Source organism: Carcharhinus amblyrhynchos, chromosome 5 (assembly GCF_965287045.1).
Source record: "Carcharhinus amblyrhynchos chromosome 5, sCarAmb.v2.hapA, whole genome shotgun sequence".
NCBI classification, from domain to species: domain Eukaryota; kingdom Metazoa; phylum Chordata; class Chondrichthyes; order Carcharhiniformes; family Carcharhinidae; genus Carcharhinus; species Carcharhinus amblyrhynchos.
In genome coordinates, this window is record NC_137328.1 from 3450120 (window position 1) to 3471905 (window position 21786).

General features: G+C 42.9%; 1 protein-coding gene across 1 annotated transcript in view; it reads left to right on the forward strand.

Moving 5' to 3' along the window:
• The window catches only part of megf10 (multiple EGF-like-domains 10), a 153193-nt gene that overhangs the window by 5540 nt on the left and 125867 nt on the right, over positions 1-21786 (forward strand). The gene's annotated exons all lie outside the window — the stretch shown is intronic.

The window sequence follows — 21786 nt, forward strand, 5'->3', positions numbered from 1 at the left end:
ATTAGGAGTCAGTAATTCTGCTGTGTGTCTGGGGAGTAAGGATCCTTCAATTGCAAGCAATAAAATAACCAACTTCACAAAGTAAACCAAAGAAAAGGTTTAATAAAGAAACTTCATTATGCCACCACTTAGGCCATGCCCTGGGCCACACTAGTTCTGATGTAGTGATGCCAGCATTGGACTGGGGTAAACACAGCAAGAAGCCTCACAACACCAGGTTAGAGTCCAACCAGTGTGTCTGATAGTAATCTTACAAGCTTTCGGAAACGGTGTTCCTTCGTCAGGTGTGTGGAAGGTTCTGGAAGGTGTGGAACCTTCCACACACCTGACGAAGGAACACGGTTTCCGAAAGCTTGTAAGATTACTATCAGATAAACTGGTTGGACTCTAACCTGGTGTTGTGAGGCTTCTTACCACACTAGTTCCCCACAATTCCCATCTGCTCCCTATCAACTGACCACCACATCATTTTGCCATTGGTTACATAATAACATGGGATCACGTGTTACCAGTCTAGGTGAGGACAGCAGATTTCCTTCCCTAAAGATCTTAGTGAATCAGATATGTTTTTCAGAGAATCAGCGGTACCATGTTGATGCCCAATGGTTAAGCTGATGGATCCAAAATCCATTGGGCTTTCCCGGCGCAGGTTCGAATCCGAACAGCTGCACTTCTCAACAATTCCAGAAACTTTTTCCATTAATTAATCAAATTTAAATTGATAAGTGATAAGCAGTAAACAAAAATAATTGCCTTTCTAATCACGTTCGTACTTAAGAACATAACATAAGAACATAAGAAATAGGAGCAGGAGTAGGCCATCTAGCCCTTTGAGCCTGCCCTGCCATTCAATAAGATCATGGCTGATCTGTCGTGGCTCAGTTCCACATTCCCGCCCTCTCCCCATAACCCTTAATCCCCTCTCTTATCAAAAACCCAACAACCCGCGTCTTAAAAATATTTAGCGAGGTAGCCTCCACCACTTCAACGGGCAGAGAATTCCAGAGGTTCACCACCCTTTGAGTGAAGAAGTTCCTCCTCAACTCTGTTCTAAACCGCCCCCCCTTTATCTTGAGGCTATGCCCCCTAGTCCTACTATCCTTTCTGAACGGGAAGAGTCTCTCCACCTCTATCCTACCCATCCCATTCATCATCTTATACGTCTCAATGAGATCTCCCCTCATTCTTCTAAACTCTAACGAGTACAAGCCTAGTTTATTCAGCCTCTCCTCATAGCTCAACCCCCTCAACTCCGGCATCAGCCTAGTAAACCTCCTCTGCACTCCGTCCAAGGCCAAAGTATCCTTGCGTAAGTACGGCGCCCAAAACTGCACACAGTACTCCAGCTGCGGCCTCACCAATGCCCTATACAGCCGCAGCAAGACCTCCCTACTTTTATATTCAATCCCCCTCGCTATGAAGGCCAGCATCCCATTCGCCTTCCTGACCACCTGCTGCACCTGCAAGCTGGGTTTTTGCGACTCATAATTGTTTGTTCAGTAAGAGGTCAGAAACCTGTATTTATAATGTTGCAAACACCTAAACAGGGAAAGAACTTGTTGTAAATTTCCACTATTTATCATATGAAGACTAGTCACATCATTGACCAGGGTGAGATTTGAGCCCATGTCCTGTGGACATAAGCCTGTGGAGTACTAGTTCAGTAAATCTACCACCAGCTTCCTCTATAACCAGCAAATCTGTTTTAACAATGCTCATTGAGGAATAAAGTTTGGTCTGGACACTAGAGAGAACCCCCCCTGCTCTACTTCAAAACACCTGAGAAGTGGTTTGGGTCTTGGTTTAACATCATCCAAAATGCAGTACCACTGGCAGTGCAGAACCCCCTCCAGTGCTGTGAAGGATGGAGTGCAAACTGGTATACATGCTCAAATCTTCAGAATTGGCCATGACCTTTCTGACCTGAAGGTGAGAGGGCCGCCCTCTGTGTAGCATATAGTAAGAAAAGTATTGCTGAAAAAAAAGAGACATGTTGTTGAAGCTTTTCACCTTGCACTCATCAGGACAGATTTGCAGAAACACCCAATCTCAAAGGGAACAACAATTACCTTGCATAAGAAGAGTGTGCTGATTTTCTGGCAGGTGGACTCTAATTGGTAGAAGCATTGCCATGGAGAATGTACCCGGGACTAGTTAACTGCCAAGCTTGTGTTTAAATTCAAACCAAGTTGACTCTCTCTGCTCCTGTGAGAGCCAACTTAACATTGGACAAACAGAATAAGGATCATCTGCTCTCTTATGACATCAAGAAGATTCTGTTCTGAATCTTAAAATGCCCATGAAACCGCAACAGACTGAGCACCTTCTGAGCCAGTTTCTCACCAGAATGAAGTTGTACAAGGATATCTTGGCTTAAACGTTCGTATTAGTTAGAACAAACATGGCAAGCAAAAACTGCCCTGCATTCACCCAAAATGTGGCAGCTGAATATGATTTTTAAATGAATAAACAGTTGGTTTGAGTTGGTTGCCAGCTTTGTACTTTTTCATTCGAGAAGGGCTGCTGTTCTGAAATCCCTGAGATAACTTTGTATAAGACATCAATCACTGCTTAACATCAGGCCTGTTTAATCCCATTTTTGGAATTGGAATGGTACTGTACCAAAAACTAACTTTTCTGAAGTTAAAGTCTTCGCAAAACTGCAAGACAGAGCTTTATTTTTGTTGTTATTTAATGCACAGAATTAATTCATACTTGACCAGCAAGTGCTCAGTAATAAACAACTCCTTTTTTTGATTTTAAACTTGGCGTGGTGCACTGGCATACATTCAAAATCTCAGCTGCTTTTTTTGCTTTCTACATACTGCTCTAGGAACTTGTAAAGTTTAGAAATGAGTCCAATCTGAAGCAGTTTCCTTTCTTTTCCCAAAAAAATACTTCCCCAGCCCATGTACGCTCTGGTGTGCAAAGTGGCCATTCAAACTGATCATGGATCGGTTGGGATGGTGAAATATAAAGAGAAATAAACCCAACACTACTCAGGGATTCTGAGACCGTAAAATTCTCCGCGCAGCTAATGAATGCCATGGGGCGAAAACATTCTCGTCATAGTCATCCTGCTGAAGCAAGCTCGGTGGAACTGGTTGATGCGAAAGCTTGCCTCGCACAATGAGCCTGAAGTGAAAATAATCATTGCACTTGGACTGTTCATGTGACGGCAGTACAAAGGAGGTATTATTAACGGCTGGTGGGTAATGCATGGCAGTTGTGGTCACACTCAACTTGGCAGCCTGGAGGGAGTCTGGAATCCTCAAAACTAAAAGTGGCCAGTAGATTTATTTTAAAGTATCTTGGTGCTCTTGGCAAGTGTTTCTGCGTGCAATACCTGATGAGCAATAAACAAAATATTGCCGTTTCTAAATAACGTTCATCCTTAAATAATTGTCCATTCAGTAAGAGACCAGAAACCCCTATTTATAATGTTGCCAGCACTTATACAGGGAAAGAAATTGGTTGCAAATGTTGTAATTTTCACTATTTATCACAAGCAGACCAATAATTTTGCTATCTAGACACAACTTGCAGTTAGGGAATGCTAAATGAATGAGATTTGATCTGATTACCATTAAAGGAGGAGACATGGTTGATCATATCGTATCTGTTATAAAAGTAATGTCTATACTAAAGGTTGTATGCTATTTAAAAGACTTGAATCTTTGGTCACACGCAGTGCATAGCTCTGTAATATTCCCTATTTTAATCTCACGACACCAGGTTAAAATCCAGCAGGTTTATTTGGAATCAGGAGCTTTTGGAGCTCATTGAGTGAACCTGATGAAGGAGCAGTGCTCCAAAAGCTTCTGATTTCAAATAAACCTGTTGGACTTTAATCTGGTGTTGTGAGACTTCTTATTGCGCCCAACCCTGTCCAACGCCAGCATCCCCACATCATTATTTTAATCTCAGCCGGGAGTGAATTTAAACACTTCAATCTCTTAATAAGACCATAAGATATAGGAGCAGAATTAGGCCATTCGGCCCATTGAGTCTGCTCCGCCATTCAATCATGGCTGATACGATTCCCACCCCATTCTCCTGCTTTCTCCCTGTAATCCTTGATCCCCTTAGATCCCTTGATCCTCTTGTTTGCTTAATTCAAATTTGACTTTTTTACACGCACGCAGTGTCTTCCGTAATATCAAAGTTAAGGTAGGGTTCAAGAATGAAAGATTTATTGATCATTGGAAACGTAACTCTTATTTTGCTCTTGCGATAATTAATTGAGGTTTATTTTAATTTCTGTAAGCAAATCTGCCCCTTAGCCTTTCCGATAAATCACTAGTATTGAACAGCCTGAACTTGTTTTTGTCCCTATGTTTCGCGGTGGTGTTTTGAACTCGCCGTTTTTAAACATTTTCATATAAAATAAGAAAAAAGAAAATTACAGCACAGGTACTGGCTCTTTGGCCCTCCAAGCCTGCACCCGACCACGTTGCCCAACTGAACTAAAACCCCCTATTCCTTCCGGGGACCATATCCTTCTATTCCCATCCTATTTATGTATTTGTCAAGATGCCCCTTACAAGTTTCAGTGCTTTTAAATACACAATCCAAAAAGTTTTGGGCTCAACTATTTTTTTCACATTTCAGAGCTAAGAAACCATAACTTCATGGGTAATAGAACTGTCAACGAATTAGCAATCGGTCTTGGAGGCCTGTTTGTTTTCCCCTGTGGCATCACGAAAAAAACTTTGCTGGAAAATTGGTCACTATTGCAGAGCTCAGCTGAGCGAGTCAGGTGAACACAAAGCTCTCTCTAGCTGACAGCAGGACCAGACAGCCTGTGTTTATTCAATGCAAGACTACTTTCCTTAAAAAAAACAAGCTGCACTCCAACCTTTATTGAGAGCCTTTGAAAGTCGTTCGCATTTGAACCGTGCCAAGAGTTGAAGAAAAGACTTTTATTTGTGACAATATCTCGAAGTTCTCAAAAGCAACACAAAGTGAGCTTAAAATTGGAAGCAGGCTGCAAGGCATGAATATTAGTCCTGCTAAAATGGTCTGTAATTATTCATTCTTTTGGAACAGACCGCCAGTCCTTGTGTTGTTTTTAATTTGAAATGATTGGGAATGATTATTATACACAGCAGGTGCTGTGGAATGGTTGAAAAATGGCAACACTTACGGATAATTGTTCACAGTTGTTGTAACAGAAATATTTCCAAAAATTATTTGTCATTTGTAACCATTCCTTGCACAGGAATTTCCATTTTACACAAAGGTCTGTGCTTAACTCTGGTGCTGTTTTGCTATTGAACCTGCTCAGGGCATTACTTTTCTCTCTTTTAAACAAGCACAGAGGAACTCAGAAAGCAAAGCGATCATATTCGCTTGTCCATTTGACCTCGTTTCAAAGTTGGTGTAGGAATTGGGGTGGCACGGTGGTACAGTGGTTAGCAGTGCTGCTTCACAGCGCCAAGGACCTAGGTTCAATTCCTGGCTTGGATCACTGTCTATGTGGAGTCTGCACGTTCTCCCCCTGTCTGCATGGGTTTCCTCCGGGTGCTCCAGTTTCCACTGTCCAAAGATGTGCAGGTTAGGTGGATTGGGCCATGCTAAATTGCCCCTTAGTGTCAAGAGGACTAGCTAGAGTAAATTCATGAGGTTACAGGAATAGGGCCTGGCTGGGATTGTGGTCAGTGCAGGCTCAATGGGCTGAATGGCCTCCTTCTGCACTCCTTCAGGGATTCTATAATTCCATGAAAGGCGACAACCAAATTGTGCACAGCAAGATCCCACAGGCAACAATGAGCAAATGATTTGTTTTTCTTCATGATGGCGGCTAAGGAATAAATATTAGCCTGGGCACCAGAGAAAACCCTATGGCCTCCAGTTTCGGCAGGTGTCAAGGGTTCTTCTGCATCCACCTGAGAGGTCAGGTTTTAAGGCCTTATTCAAAAAATGGAGTTTTATCTTCAAATGCCATTCTTATGACTAGATTCTACCAAAGATTATTCAAATTTCAGCAAGGACTGAACTTGGGGTTTCCAGTTTCTGGTATAAATAAAGAGTGCTACGTCAATGCATTCTCTTTTCAAAAGTGTATTTGTATTGGGGGTACAGTGATTAGCATTGCGCCAGAGACCCAAGTTTGATTCTGGCTTTGGGTGACTGTCTATGTGGAGTTTGCATGTTGTCCTTGTGTCCATCTTTTTCTGTTGGGAAGAAAGTACAAAAATCTGAGGTCAAATAGCAACCAACTCAAGAACAGCTTCTTCCCTGCTGCCATCAGACTTTTGAATGGACTTACCTTATATTAAGCTGATCTTTCTCTACACCCCAGCTATGGCTATAGCACTACATTCTGCACCCTCTCCTTTCCTTCTCCCCTAGGTATTCTATGAATGGTATGTTTTGTTTATATAGCATGCAAGCAAACAGTACTTTTCACTGTATACCAATACATGTGACAATAATAAATCAATTCAATTTAAATCAAATCAAAGAGTCTGCATGGGTTTCCTCGGGTGCTTCAATTTACTCCCACAGTATGTGTAGTTTGGCTGGATTAGCCGTTGGAAATGTGTGTGGTTACTGGGATAGGGCAGGGAGAGGGCCTGTCAGAGACTTGGTGCAGACTTGATGGGCCAAATGGCCTCTTCCTGCGCTGTGGGTATTCTATTGGGAGAGGAACGGTGTTCATTCCAGAGGTTTGTGAGTTGTCTATGCCAATACCCTTTACTTGTATTACTTTTTGCCACAGCTATGGTCAAATTGCCTGTTGAGTGCTTTGATTCCCATAGTGGACAAGGAAGAAATAGGATATGGCTCCTTTAATTTGAAGCGAAGCGGTAACTTATGAGTAGCAATGTGAGCATTGGATCCTCAATGATGTCATGTCTTTGATCTTTGATGTAAAAGGATGCTATAGATGATGAAAGTGTCACATTATAGCTATCAGTGACTCCTTCATTGTAAGAGAATCTAAAGATAGCAGCAAAGTCTGGGCTAGTGTTCATATAGATTGAAATCAGATAACAATGTAAACACTATGGAGGTACCGCAATAAAACATGTATCCAATGGCTGAAAGGGTGGGAGGCTTGCAAAGCGACACCATGCACTGTCCTGGATTATGATAAATTTTCGGTGCTCAATCACTTTAATCCCAGCCAGGGGCACATTTCACTGGACACATTATAGACAGGAGACCTCCTTGTTCCTTAGCGCAGCAGTTGTCGAGAATTTGTTTTGCAGCTGTGTTCTTGCTAGAGGCTGGTGGACATCAATCAGTGTAACGTGACCTTAAACCCACATTCATGCGTATCGTAAACAACAAGTGTCCCCAAGCAACCATTCGTCAATTTGAATCTTTCCAGTCACAAAGAAAAAGTGCAAAGATGATCTTCAATATAAAATATTGTTTGGAAAAGAATTTGCTCTCAATGGCTAACGAATGGATGTTACTGTGGATCATTAAGGAGTAAGTAAGGAGAAATATTTCCAGAGGGGTCAGTAACCGGAGCACACAGATTTAGGGTAATTGGTGAAAGAGCCAGAGGAAAGATAGAAGAAATGATTTTACACAGTGAGTTGGTCTGATTTGGGATGGGGTGCAAATGTATATTCAGCAGTAACTTCATTACCTACAGTGTAGAAGGAGGCCATTTGGCCCATTGAGTCTGTACTGGCAACAATCCCACCCAGGCAACAATCCCACCCAGGCCCCAATCCTTGTAACCCCAAGTAATCCCTCTGACACCAAAAGGAAATCCCTACCAGACCTGTTCCCTGTAACCCCAAGTATTTACCCCACTAATCCCCCTAACCTACACATCTTGGGACACTAAGGGACAATTTAGACAACCTATCCACCTAATCTGCACATCTTTGGAAAGTGGGAGGAAACCTGAAGACCCGGAGGAAACCCACGCAAACATGGGGAGAATGTGCAAACTCCACACAGGCTGGAATTGAACCTTATCCCTGGTGCTGTGAGGCAGCAATACTCACCACTGTGCCATCCTTTCTGAAGCAAATTGGATAAATACTTGAAGGCAAGAAATTAGCAGAACACTGGGGAGAGAGCAGTAAGTGAGACTAGTTGGATAGCTCTTTCAAAGAATCAGCACAGGCATGATGGGTTTAATGGCCTCCATCTGTAATGTAAGATTTTAGGATTCTGTATCTGCTTTCAAGATAATGAATTAACAGATAATTAGTTACATTGAACACTAAAAAAATTTAGAAGGAAATTTCAAATAGTACGCTACAACGTGATGTTTATAAATTCATCACATCCTTAGTTCCCCGACATACCCTGTTCAATATTCCTGCTCCAGAGAGTTGAGCAGAACATCTAGTGCCAGCACTGAGGGAGTGCTGAGCTGTTGAAAGTGATGTTACATGATGTTAAACTGAAGCTCTTTCATTTGGGCAAGAACAGGGGCCTCCTCTGCAGTGTCCTAGCCCAATATTTACTCCTCAACTAATGTCAATAAAACAGATGATCTGGTCGTTATTACTTTGCTGTTTCTGGAATCTTGCTGTGCACAAATTGACAGTGTGGTGTCCTACACTCCACCAGTGAATTTATATTTCCAAAAATATGTTTTTGGTTGTAAAATGCTTTGGGACATCCTGAAAGATGCTGTAGAAATGTAAGTCTCCCTGATCTAAAATACCATTAGGTCAGAAGAGAATAAGTGACACACTCCCCGGTTGGAATAAACTTACTAAACATGAAACTTCGGATTCCGACATGATCCAATATTCCAAATTGTGTCGGAGTCCATTAACTGAAGCTGGGATGATAAAGTTCATTTAAGAAGCAGATGCAATCTTTCTTTTCAGCTAATGTTAAATGCATGAATATAGAAATTATGTGCTATTTTGTGCGTGCGATATTGCTGCTCTGTGTGTAACAGCAGACTCAAAGTCAAACATTATTGTCAGACTTATCAACTTAGGGCCGTGGCCAGCTCATTCCCCTCCTCATGCAAAAAGGCAGGTGCCAGATACACTTAGGTAGATCTAAGTGTAAGCTCAGCACAAAGTGATCATTGTTCTTTAATCTCCTGAAGCTTGCAGCCTACATAGTCAGTCATCGCAAAACCAATGACTTATTTGTATAATCAACTCAGTCTGCTCAGCTGCTGTAGTTATTTTTATCTGTCTCCCCCCACCGCCCCCCAGCTCACTTTAAAAAAACAATCCGCGTGTGTTTCTGTTCAAATGGAAATTGAGAATTGCTGTTTGCACACAGTTCGGAATTACATAATGTGGCCCCATTGAAGAGCATGCGTTCTGAAGTAGCCGTGATGTGGAGATGCTGGTGGGGTGGGCACAGTAAGAAATCTCACAACATCAGCTTAAAATTCAACAGGTTTATTTGGAATCACCAGCTTGCAGAGCATTTTACCCCTCCATCAGGTGAGCGGACTCACCCGTTTTTTTCCGACCTAGTCTTATTTTAGATAAGAGAGAGACTTACATTTCCACAGCATCTTTCAGGATGTCCCAAAGCATTTTACAACCAAAAACGCAATTTCAGGCTCACCGGATGAAGGGGCAGCGCTCAGAAAGCTCGTGCTACCAAACAGGCCTGTTGGACTTTAACCTGGGTTTTGTGAGACTTCTTACCATTCTGAAATAAGCAGCACAAAAAAGGGAAATTTTGGTAAGCTGCGCACTTAACGGTTGCAAACAAACAGCAAATAGTGTTGAAGGTAAGTTTGTAATGAACATATTGTAAAATTGATAGAAAATACAGTAATAACCTGCTCACTGACGCTCAGTTTGGGTTCTGCCTCAGCTCCTGACTTTATTACAGCCTTGGTCCCAACATAGACAACAGAGTGGAACTCCGGAAGTGAGGTGAGAGTGACTGCCCTTGAACTCAAGGCAGCATTTGACCAAGTGTGGCATCAAAGAGCCCTAGCAAAACTGGAGTCAATGGGAATTGGGTGGTGGGTGGGGTGGGGGGGGGGGAGAGGGGTAGTAGGTGGGTTGGAGGGTTGTGGGTTGGTGAAGCTCTGTATTGGTTGGTGTCATAACTAGCACAATATAAGGTGGTTTTGGTTGTTAAAGGTCAGTAATCTCAGCTTCAGGACACCCCTGCGTGAGTTCCTCAGGGTAGTGTCCTAGATCCAACCTTCAGCTGTTTCTTCAATGACCTTCCCTCCATCATAAGGTCAGAAGTGGGGAAGTCCCACCATGATTGCACAATGTTCAGCACCATTCATGACTCCTCAGATACTGAAGCAATCCAGATTCAAATGCTGCAAGACGTGGACATTATCCAAGCTTGGACTGATAACTGGCGAGTAACAAATGTGCCACGTAGGTACCCGGCAATAACAACTCCAGAAAGAGAAGATCTGATCAACTCCCCTTGACATTCAATGGCATTATCACCATTGAATCCTCCACTATCAACATTGTGGGGGTTACCACTAAGCAGAAACTGAACTGGACTCACCATATAAATACTGTGACTCCAAGAACGGGGCAGAGGCTGGGCATCCTGGAACAAGTAGCCCACTACCGATCTCCCCAAAGCCTGTCCACCGTCTACAAGGTACCAGTCAGGAAAGTGATGGAATACTCTTCACTTGCCTGGATGGGTGCAGCTCCAACAACACTCAAGAAGCTCAACACCAACTAGGAAAATTGGCCTGCTTGATTGGCACCCCATCCACCAACTTAAACATTCACTCTATCCTTCACTGACGCACGGTGGCTACAACTCATCAAAGCTCCTTCAAAAGCACCTTCTAAACACTTGATCTCTAACACCTCGAAGGACAGGTCAGCAAATGCATGGAAACACTACCCTGCAAGTTCCCCTCCAAGATACACATCATTCTAACTTGGAAATATATCACTGGATCAGAATCTTGGAACTAGCTCCCTAACAGCAGTCTGGGTATACCTATGCCACATGGAATGCAGCAGTTCAAGAAGGAAGCTCATCACCACCTTCTCAAGGACAACTAGGGATAGGCAACAAATATTGACCTCACCAGCTACACCCACATCCCAAAAATTAATAAATAATACAAAAAACTATGATTCAAATAGCTCTGCTGTGTAATCCATACAAATAGTGGTTCAGAAATTGTTCAATTTATAATTATTTCTACAAATTGTGAATTAAATTTGCGGATTTCTCTCGTGTACAAATTTGACTTCTTCCACAGTTTATAGCTTATTTATTAGTGTCACAAGTAGGTTTATATTAACACCACAATGAAGTTACTGTGAAAATCCCCTAGTAGCCACACTCCAGTGCCTGTTCGGATACACTGAGGGAGAATTTCGCACCAAACCAGCATGTCTTTCAGAGGAAACTGGAGCACCCAGAGGAAGGCCACGCAGAGACGAGGAGAACGTGCAGACCCCATATAAACAGTGACCCAAGCTGAGAATCGAACCCGGGTCCCTGGCACTGTGAGACAGCAATGCCAACCACTGTGCCACCATGCTGCCCCTAGAAAATGCCTCCTTGGGGCAACGACATGAATCACCCCTGGTAAATAGACTTTAATGTGAGTTCATGTGACCCACCTGTACCTACATGTGTAGTGAAATAACCCTGATGAATGGAACAGCAACATTCCCCTGGGATCTGGTCTACAATCTCTCCAAAGACGGACTGAGCAGACACATGGGATGTGTCACAGTTTGATAAGAATCACGAAACTCTTTATTTTCTGTCTTGTGAAGGTATAAAACATCACTTACTATCAGATTCAGTCAGTGCAGCCCCCATCATCAGATATTACAAAAATGAGGACTGTCTGGGTTTCCCACTTTCACTGGGTTCTCTACCTTTGAGTTAACAGATTGTTCTGCCTGACGAATGTAATGATATCAGAGCTGATATTTACCCCTCACCCACCAGCACCAAGACGTCAGACTGACTAATCATTTATTTCCTCGATGTCTCTCAGACATCTCTGCAAATTGGCTGCCAATTTAGCTTGTAGAAATGACTATGCTTGGTCTTGCAACCTTTTGGCTGAAACTTTCGCAACTCCCTGCTGAACAAGCGCAATAGCTATCTTCTTTATCGAAGAGTTGTGTCTATGTCCCTCCATAGGTAGATAGAGATCAAAGAACTCTCCAACAGAATGGATGTGAGGTGTTTCTGGTTTGTCCAGACATGCGAACAACTTGTTTTTTGTCCAACAATGAAGGGAAACAGCTTCCCTTTGGCATAAAAACCACTTTTCCAAAACTATGTTTATAAATGTTTGAAAAAAATCTTTTCTGTGGGAAAAATAGTGAAGGCAGACCAAGTGTCTTCATTCTCTGACTCTCTGACTTAAGAATAATACCAGTGCTGAGAATTATAATTCACAGGAAACTGAACTGGCCGTTAAGACCCTAGTCAGACCCCACTTGGAGTTCTGTGTGCAGTTCTGGTCGCCTCATTACAAGAAAGATGTGGAAGCTATTGAAAGGGTGCAGAGGAGATTTACGAGGATGTTGCCTGGATTGGGAGGCATGCCTTATGAGGATAGGTTGAGGGAGCTAGGTCTTTTCTCCCTGGAGAGACGAAGGATGAGGTTTATAAAATATTGAGAGGTATAGATAGGGTGGGTTCTCGGAGGCTATTTCCCAGGGCTGAAATGGTCGCTACGAGAGGACACAGGTTTAAGGTGCTGGGGAGTAGGTACAGAGGAGATGTCAGGGGAAAGTTTTTCACTCAGAGGGTGGTGGGTGAGTGGAATCGGCTGCCGTCGGTGGTGGTGGAGGCGAACTCGCTGTGGTCTTTTAAAAGACTTCTGGATGAGTACATGGGATTGAGGGTTATAAGTAGGCCTGGTAGGTAGGGATATGATCGGCGCAACTTGTGAGCCAAAGGGTCTGTTTGTGCTGTAGTTTTTCTATGTTCTATGTTCTATGTTCTGTGTTACTCTAGAAAGGGGCAGCACGGTGGCACAGTGGTTCGCACAGCTGTCTCACGGCTCCAGGGACCTGGGTTCGATTCGCAGCTTGGGTCACTGTCTGTGTGGAGTTTGCACATTCTCCTCGTGTCTATGTGGGTTTTGTCCAGGTGCTCCTGTTTCTTCCCACAGTCCAAAAGATGTGCGAGTTAGGTTGATTGGCTATGCCAAGCTGCCCCTAGCGTCCCTGGGGTGTGTAGGTTAGAGGGATTAGCGGGGAAATGTGTGAGGTTACGGGGCTGGGGCTTTTGGAGCACTGCCCCTTCATCAGGTGAGTGTCCACTCACCTGATGAAGGAGCAGCGCTCTGAAAGCTCATGATACCAAATAAATACCTGTTGGGCTTTAACCTGGTGTTGTGAGACTTCTTATTGTGGCCAAACCTTAGTCCATCACCGGCGTATCCACATCATCAATACAAGAGTGGTTAAGTAATATTGAAGCCTTAAGGGGAAGCTGGATAAACAGATGAGACAAAAAGGAATAGAGGGATATGCTGATAGAGTGGGATAAAGAGGGATAGGTGGAAGAGCATGCTAACCATTAACACCAGCATGGACCAATTGGGCCAAATGGCCTGTTTCTGTGCTCTAAAAATCTATGTAGCATGCCATAAAAAAATAAAATCATGGTTCCATTCAAAGCTTAGTCAGACCAAACGTGGGTGCGGATGAATGGTGGAGTTTGATATTGAATGTGTTTAGCCTTGAACATTGGAGGATTGGAGATCATTTTATAGTTTGGTCCAACTTGACGTAATTCTCAAATTTGGGGCAAATCTTGCTGGAACGAACCACTTGGTTTATGATTTCCCAGTCCCGGCTGCAAAATGGACCCAATGAATCGATTCTACCCAGTACAAAATCAAGGATTTGTGTCTTCCGTTGAAATTGATTTTCAGAACCACTTTAGCATCATTTGACTCTTCTCACAATATTCAAATGCTTCATCCAGTTTTGGAAAACCAACTACAATTTGCAGAATTAAAAGATAACACGATTCACGAGTTCAGAAAACAGTTGGAGCAGACTATCACCCACTTGAAAAAAACATTGCCTCTCCACCGACCTATTCGTTCTGTAAAGAGAGGATGAAAGAATAGCCCATCCTAAATGGCTAAAACACTACAAAAATATACATTAATTGAAGTAACAGGAAACAGCAAATGAGTCAAATAGTACAAAATGAAGAACAATATAAATACAGTTATTTGACAATTTCCTTTGGTTCAAAGGCATTATGCTTTAAACACAAAGTTATCTGCATTCCTGGATGTTTATTTAGAACCAAATTCTTTCACAGGCAGCATGTATACCTCAATTGCATTCTTAAAATAAAACATTTTTAATGTATTTTCTTTGGGTCATGCATATGGATTCTTATATCTGCAACAGTATGCTATCTCATCTATTTATACTGCAAGTTATACCAAGGCAGCACGGGTGGCAGGCACTGCTGCCTCACAGCAGTGGACTCAGATTCGATTCCCAGCTTGGGTCACTATCTGTGTGGAGTCTGCACGTTCTGTGTGCGTTTCCACCGGGTACTCTGGTTTCTCATCCAAAGATGTGCGGGTTAGGTGGATTGGCCATGCTAAATTTTCCCTTAGTGTCAGGGGACTAGCTAGAGTAAATGCATGGAATTATGCAGATAGGGGCTGGGTGGGTTTGTGGTCGGTGCAGGCACGATGGGCTGAATGGCCTCCTTCTGCATTGTTGGATTCTGTGAAAGCGGGATGCAGATCACCGGAGCGTTACTGGAGGCTTTCACATACGAGTGGTTTCTGAAACATTTAACAAAACGCACGCAAGTAACTGATTAACCTAATTGTTTCTTTATATCAGTCAGTTATGGATTACATCTGTTGAGGGTTTTGAAAAGGTTAAATTACAGAGGTTAAGAATTTTGGCATGATTATTAATGAGAGTATAATGAATAACAAAGAACAGCCTCTTCTTTTCACAATTATCTTATCACAGTGCCACTTCCTCCTTTGTCTGAGGTTTTTCCCACCAAAACAAATGATGTCCGCATTGATAATTGTCACATAATCATTGGCTGAAATACCTCATCTGGTTCAAATCTCATGCATTACAGCCATGACTAAAATTCTTAATCTGCTGTTTATTATCTGTTGCCTTCTTTTCAGTAGCAGTTTAATCGTTCACATAATTTAATAGTAGTGAGTAACTTAGAAAATATCTCAAAGTAAATATTTTTTGTTTGGTTGGGGGGGGCGGGGAGTCCTAATTGCGATTGATGTCTTCATTGGTAATTATCAAATGATATCCCGAGCATATCGTGGCCCAGAATTTTATTTGCTGAACACAATAAGTCCATACAGAGAGCAGCAAAATCAAAGTTGACCCAATTACTGATCAAGCCACAAGGCACAGCAGCAGTATAAAAAAAAGGAGGAGGCCATTCAGCCCCCCAAGCCTGTTCTCCAGTAAGCTCATTTGGCTGATTTGTATCCTAACTTGTCATATCTGCCTTGGCTCTCTGTTCCTTAATACCCGGGCTGGAAAAGGTCATTGACATTCTTTCACTGCAAAGGTGGGTAAGCTTCTCAGGCCTTATGTAATTAAGGGTTGACTTATGAGTCAACGGATGAATGAACACCGCTTGACAATCACCAGGCAAGACTGTTCCCTTCCTGTTGGTGAACACTTCAGTGGTCACGGACATTCAGCCTCTGACCTTCGGGTAAGCATTCTCCAAGGTGGCCTTCACGACACACGACAGTGCAGAGTCGCCGAGCAGAGACTGATAGCCAAGTTCCGCACATGTGAGGACGGCCTCAACCGGGATCTTGGGTTCATGTCACACTATCTGTAACCCCCGTGACTTGCCTGGGTTTGCTAAACCTCACTTACTGTACTGTCTGGAGACAATACACATCTCTTTAACCTGTGATCAGTGCTCCTTGCACACACATTATCAGCCACTTCAGGTCTTGAACAGCAGGTTAGGTGTAAAGATTCACATTCTAATCAGTAATCTGTAAACTGTCTGTGCTTTATATGCTCTGTCTGAGGCCAGAACTCTTCATTCACCTGATGAAGAGGGGAACCTCAAAAGCTTGTGAGTTTACTATCAAATAAATCGGTTGGATTTAAACCTGGTGTTGTCAGACTTCTTAATGTGTTTACCCCAGTCCAGCGCCGGCATCTCCACATCTTGACTTATGAGGACAGTTGTACAGATTAGCCTTTCATTTCCTTGAGTGTAGAGAATTAAAGGGTGCTCTAATTAAGGTGTTCTGACAATTGAAGAATAGAGTAGGTGAAGAGAAAGCATTTCCTTGGTTAGGGGGAGTCCAGAACAAAAGGGTCTCTTTGAGCCAGGCTGTTGTTCAAGGTCAGGAAGCACTCCTTTACACAAAGGGAGTGGAAATCTGCCGACACGATAGTTAAGAAAACCCACCAATGTTTCTACTTTCTCAGAAGACTAAGGAAATTTGGCATGTCGGCTACAACTCTCACCAATCTTTACAGATGCACCATAGAAAGCATTCTTTCTGGTTATATCACAGCTTGGTATGGCTCCTGCTCTGCAGACCACAAAGGTTCCCAATTCATCACGCAAACCATCCTCCCATCCATTGACTCTGTCTACACTTCCCGCTGCCTTGGCAAAGCAGCCAGCATAATTAAGGACCCCCTGTGCACCCCGGACATTCTGTCTTCTACCTTCTTCTGTCAGGAAAAAGATACAAAAGTCTGATGTCATGTACCAATCAACTCACGAACAACTTCTTCCCTAGGACTGTCAGACTTTTGAATGGACTTACTTTGCATTAAGTTGATCTTACACAGAGGGTGGTGAGTGTCTGGAGCTCGCTGCCCAGGTAGGTGGTGGGAGCAGGAACAATAGCAGCATTTAAGGGTCAACCAGACAACGACATGAATAGGATGGGAATGGAAGGATACAGACACCATAAGTGCATACGGTTTTAGTTTAGGCAGGCATCATGATTGGCACAAGCTCGGAGAGCTGAAGGGCCTGTTCCTGACTGTACTATTCTTTGTTCTTTCTCTACACCCTAACTATGACTGTAACACTACATTCTGCACTCTCTCATTTCCTTCTCTACGAATGGTATGCTTTGTCTATATAGCGTGCAAGAAACAATACTTTTTCACTGTATACTAATACATGTGACAATAATAAATCAAATCAAAACTGGAATTCTCTCCTTTAAGACATTTTTGAGGCTCTGGGGATGGGGGGGCGGTGGAGGTTGCGGTTTGCCAGTGAACTTTTGAAAACTGAGACGGGTAGTTTATAATAGGGCAAGAGGATTAAGAGATGTGGAACAAAGAAGGCATAGATTAACAGTGATCTACTTTAGTGGCAGAATTAGCCTTGTGAGGCTGAATGGCCCCCTCCACGGCACAGTGACACAGCGATTAGCACTGCTGCCTCACAGTGCCAGGGACCTGGGTTCAGTCCTGGCTTCACTTTGTGGAGTTTGCATGTTCTCCCCATGTCTGCATGGGTTTCCTGCAGGTGCTCCGGCTTCCTCCCACAGTATTATAGACGCGCTGGTTAGGTGGATTGGCTGTGGTAAATTGTCCCTTAATATTCCAAGTTTAGGGGAATTAGAGGGTTAAATACGTGGACCTGGGTAAGATGCTCTATCGGAATGTCAGTGCAGACTCGATGGGCTGAATGGCCTCTTTCTGCACTATAGTGCTTCTATGATTGTTCTTGTTAATTCAAGCTTGTATGGTATTTGCTTTCGAGTGCTTAATGTGAGTTGCAGCATTTGTTTGGAGGTCTTCATATTTGCCTGTCTTTGGATTTTTTAAACTGATCCAAATGATTAACTGCAGCCAGAGTCCCGGGGAGCAGTGGGACCATCCTGCCTGGAGGAAGCTGTGGGAGAAATATCAACTCCCACTCAGAGAGAAAAGATATCTTATTTTAGATTGTTGGGAAGCAAGAAATATGTACATCTATGTGTGCATTCAGGGAATTCACTTGTAAATTATTCATTACACATTGACAATTTTTATCTACCCCATAGCTGAGCTCTGTGAAATGCCTCTGTTCTTCTATGTGGTGGGACTGTACACACTTTGCTCTATCTATGCCAAAGTGAGCTTAATCAAAGATTTTTTAGTAATGGGTTTGCCTTTTAACCCTGCACCATTTGGTGGCATGTTGGTCGGCACTGCTGCCTCACAGCACCAGGGACACAGGTTTGATTCCCGGCTTGGGTCACTGTCTGTATGGAGTCTGTACATTCTCCCTGTATCTGCATTGGTTTCCTCTGGGTGCTCTGGTTTCCTCTCTCAGTCTGAAAGATGCGCTGGTTAGGTGCATTGGCCATGCTAAATTCTCCACTGGTGTACCTGGACGGGCGCCGGAGTGTGGCAACTAAGCAATTTTTATAGTAGCTTCATTGCAGTGTTAATGTAAGCCTACTTGTGACACTAATATATTAACATGAAACCATTTGGAGTTCCTTGGGAATGCATCCATGGTTCCTTGTTTTTCATTCCAGGAATATGGATACCTTTAGCAAGGTTGAGTCTTTTGCCTAACCTTTGTTGCTTCTCGAGAAGGAATGGACTCATGGAGTTGGGGATGTTATCTTAGCGTGGATAGAGATTGGTTAACAGACGGGAGGTCAAGTGTCGGGATAAATGGGTCATTTTCAAGTAGGTAGACTGTAACAAATGAGATGCCACAAGAATCAATGCTGGCCCCCAGCTATTTACAATCTATATTAATGACTTGTATGAAGAGACAGAATAATGTATCTAAATTTGCTGCTGACGCATAAGAATCTAAGCTGTGAGAAAGAGAGAGAAGCTGCAAAGAGACAGTGACATGTTAACTGAGTGGTCAACAGTGTCGCAGATGGAGTATAATGCAGGGAAGTATGAGGTTATTGCCTTTGGTCATAAACAGATATGTCTCGATACAATGTGAAACTTGTAAAGAGGGTCTTGTGTGTGCTAGTACAAAGAATACAAAGTTAGCATGCATGAACAGCAGGCAATTTGGAAAGCAAATGACATTTTGGCCTTTACTGCAAGGGGATTAAAGTACAAGAATGAAGAAGTCTTGCTACATTTGTCTAAGGCATTGCTGGGACACATTTGGTATCGTGTATGTGTAATTTTGGCCTCCAGTTTAAGGAAGGATACAACTGCCTGGAGGCAGTACAGCAACGGTTCACAAGATTGGCTTCTGGGACAAAGGGGTTAACCTTGGGATGAGAAGCTGAATGAACTGTGGCTATATTCCCTGGAGCTTTGAGAAGTGATCTCATTGAAACATTCAAGATAATGAAAGGGCTTGACAGGGTAGGTACTGACATGTTGTTTTCCCAGCCTAGTGAATCTAGACCATGGGGCCATAGTCTTCAGGATAAAGGGCCGAATATTTAGGACTGAGACTAAGAGAAATTTCTTCATTCAAGTGGTTGTGTATCTTTGGAATTCTCTCCCCCCCAGAGGGTGGTGTATGCTCCATCATAGAATATTAAGACTGAGGTGGACAGAATTTTGGTCTCCTGGGGAGTTGAGGGATGTGGGGAGCATGCAACGCAACTTGGCCATGATCATATTGAATGGTGGGGCAATCCTAAGGATTGTATGGTCTCCTCCTGTTCTCACGTGGAGGTGAGTGAGCTGTCAAGTTGAGTTGCTGCAGTCTCCTGGGTGGGATTTTACAGCCTCGCTCGAGCGAGACCATAAATTCCCACCGAGGTCAACAGAGATTTCCATTGTCGGATCCTTGCCCGCTCCGATTCCATGGTGGGTGAGGTGGTAGAGTTCCGGCCCGTGTGTTGCAGGTGATCCCACAGTGCCGTTGAATAGGGATTCCAGAGTTTTGATTGTACGGTAATGAAGGCTCAGCCTTTGTTACCCTCGGTGCTTTCTCCAAATGCTGTTTAATACTGCTGCATCAGCTGAGGGGAACGGGGGTGTGGTACGTGATAAGCAGCAGGAGGTTATCGTGGCCATGTTTAACCTGAAGCCATGGAACTTCATGGGATCCGGAGCCAACGTTGTAGCCTCACAGGTCTACTCCCTCCTGACTGTATACCAATTTCCTGCCACCTCTGTAGGATCTGGCCTGCTGGTGGGACATGACATAACCTGAGATGGTAATGGAGTGGTCGGGCTCATTGGCTGAAAGAAATGATTTGGTGAATATGTCAGGGCTCCCAAATATGGCATCAGTCCCAGATTTAATTTGAGGAAATTTATGGTCTGATAAGCGGGTTTTGTCCTTTCTCATAGTGACTTGATACAACTAAGTAGTCATGAGCAAATCAAGAGTCAACCACATTGCTGTGCAGCTGGGGTCGCATATAGATCAGACTGGATAAAGACGGCAGCTTTCCTTCCCCAAGGGACTTTGGTGAACCAGTGTGGTCTATACAACATTAAGGTTACTTTTACTGAGACCACAATTATTCAATTGTTAAAAACAAATTCAAATTTATTAATAGCCGCAGTGCGGTTAGAACACAGGTTTCTGGAGTACCTGTTCTGTGGATTATTACCGTGTTTGTGCAAAAGTTGATTTTGTACAAAAATCTACCCCATAATATTTAGTGTAAAAAAAATCTTTTTACGTATCTCATGTAAAAGTTAATCTGACTTTTTTCTGGATTCAAAACCCCAAAAGATTTCAGAACCAAAATGTATAATCTCTACAATCCCAATAACAACTTCAGTTGTCACTAAAGAAATTACATACACCATAATTCCTCAGATTTCTACTTGTCAAAGTGTTTTGATTTTTTTGGGGGAGGGGGCAAGTAAAATGAGCAGATTGGAGAGGGGTAATAAACAGCATGTGTAAGGATACAAGGACTAATGTCCAGAACAAATGCTCTGGAATGGAATATATAAACTCTCAACTCTTGTGGATTCAACCATTGCCCTCATCCTTCCCGGGAAGGGGAGGGGAGACTTGGGGCCTTGTCAATTGGATCCTTGGGAATGTGAATTTAGTGTAATCTGCTTGCATCAAAGCCTGGGTCGAAGGCTAGGAGTGTGACATTTTCCAATGGTGCAGCCATTCCATATCCTTCCCTGCCTTGGTCCCCAGGAGATACTGAAACCACAGGCCCAGCCATACTGCTGTTTCGGGGAGGTTTCTTAATATAAACAGAGAGAGAATGAGACAGTAAGCAGCTGGTGTGAGCAATGCTCCCTCTATTACTTTGTGGATTGTTTTGAGAGCTGGGTTTGGTGTGCCAGGCAGGTGTGTTTCAGTTGAAAATAAGCCCCTTGAAAACATTGCCCGTGTAAAAGTTGACTTCTTCACAATTTGCCTTAAAAATTTGACTCCAGAAATTTGTCTTTTACATCAATAATCAGTAATCCAGTAATTTACCCAACAGGCAATCCCCCATAAATCTCACAAGAATAGAAGATTACAAGGTAGCTTTAGGTTCCAATGTTTTGGGAAAAGGCAACCAAAACTTTTAATCTATGGATTGTAGTTTCCAATATTGATTTTGCCTGGGGCGTTCTCTACACACACATTGCCCCAGATGTTTCCAATAATATCCATGTTCAAATTTAAGACTACAATAATTTGCATTTTTTTGTACGACTTCTGAAATGCAGACAAATGTCATGCATTTTTTCTATAAGTACATTGGGATCTCTTCAAATTCAGACCATATTTTTGGATGTGAAAATATACAATTTGGTTAAAGCTAGTTTCATCAAATCAAGTTAGACGTCCAGTAACTGAAGGGAAGATGTTGGTGTGGTGTTATTGTCACTAGACGAGTAATCCAGAGACCCAGCTTCATGCTCTGGGGGACTTGAATTCAATTAAAAATCTGGAATTAAGAATCTATTGATGACCATGAAACCATTGTTGATTGTTGTA